The sequence below is a fragment of the Lichenostomus cassidix genome, chromosome W (assembly GCF_008360975.1).
Source record: "Lichenostomus cassidix isolate B80296 chromosome W, HeHo_3.0, whole genome shotgun sequence".
Lineage (NCBI taxonomy): Eukaryota > Metazoa > Chordata > Aves > Passeriformes > Meliphagidae > Lichenostomus > Lichenostomus cassidix.
In genome coordinates, this window is record NC_139510.1 from 13,484,852 (window position 1) to 13,486,011 (window position 1,160).

Sequence of the window (1,160 nt, forward strand, 5' to 3'; positions counted from 1 at the left end):
GTTGGTTTGAAAACAAACCAATGGGAGATCACAAGTCAAGATTGAAATTAAAAATAAGTGAAATAATACAAGGAAAAGCACTGACAAAGTCAGATACAACCTAACACCCTGTTAGGGTGGTAGTAGCAGTCCAACTGAAGTAGTCCAGTTGAAGCGGTGATCTGTGAAGGTCTAGTCTCCAGCTGAAGATCCAGTGGTAGCTCTGGTCCTCTGGGAACCCAGTAGACAGGGCTAGCTCAGGCAGTTCCAAGGCCAGGTTATATCCAGGTGGGAACACCTGGCTCCTCCCTCCTGGGCAGAGCATCCCACAATGGGATGAGATAAGTCCACGAGTCACACGGTGGGTCCCTGATGGCCCATTGCATGTCATGCGGGGTGGGTCATTAGCAAGATATAATAGCTAACAGATGGCCCATTGCCTGTCATCCGGAGTGGGTGATAGCAGCTAACGGCCCACAGCTGGTGGTAATAGAATACTTAACTACATCAATATTGCAACCTAGGACATTATCCACCCCTTATTCTATTACCATCTACACAGTTCTCACTCAAGATAAGGTCTCCTTGTGGTACACAACAGGTTTCCCCATCTGCCTTCATCACCCACCAAGTATAACCAGGTCCTTGGGCAAAAACCACTCCCCGGATGGGTTTGCCTTTGCCTGAGGTGGGACTAATCCAAACAGTCTTTCCTAAAAAACCTCTTACGTGTACCACAGGGACTTTATCTCCATCCACTGTGTGCTAAGGTTCGGACTCGGCAGGACCGGCTCGATTGATAGAACCCCTTGTGTTAACCATCCAGGTGGCCTTTGCTAAGTTCAGTTCCCAATTTTTGAAGGTTCCCCCGCCAAGTGCCTTCAAAGTTGTCTTAAGTATTCCGTTGCACCGCTCAACTTTCCCAGCAGCTGGTGCATGATAGGGGATGTGGTATATCCATTCAATTCCGTGTTCTCTAGCCCAGGTGCTTATGAGGCCATTCTTGAAATGGGTTCCATTGTCAGACTCGATTCTCTCAGGGGTACCATGTCTCCACAGGACTTGCTTTTCCAGACCCAAGATGGTGTTCCGGGCAGTAGCATGAGGCTCAGGGTAGGTCTCTAACCATCCTGTGGTTGCTTCCACCATGGTCAACACGTAGCGCTTTCCTTGGCGGGTTT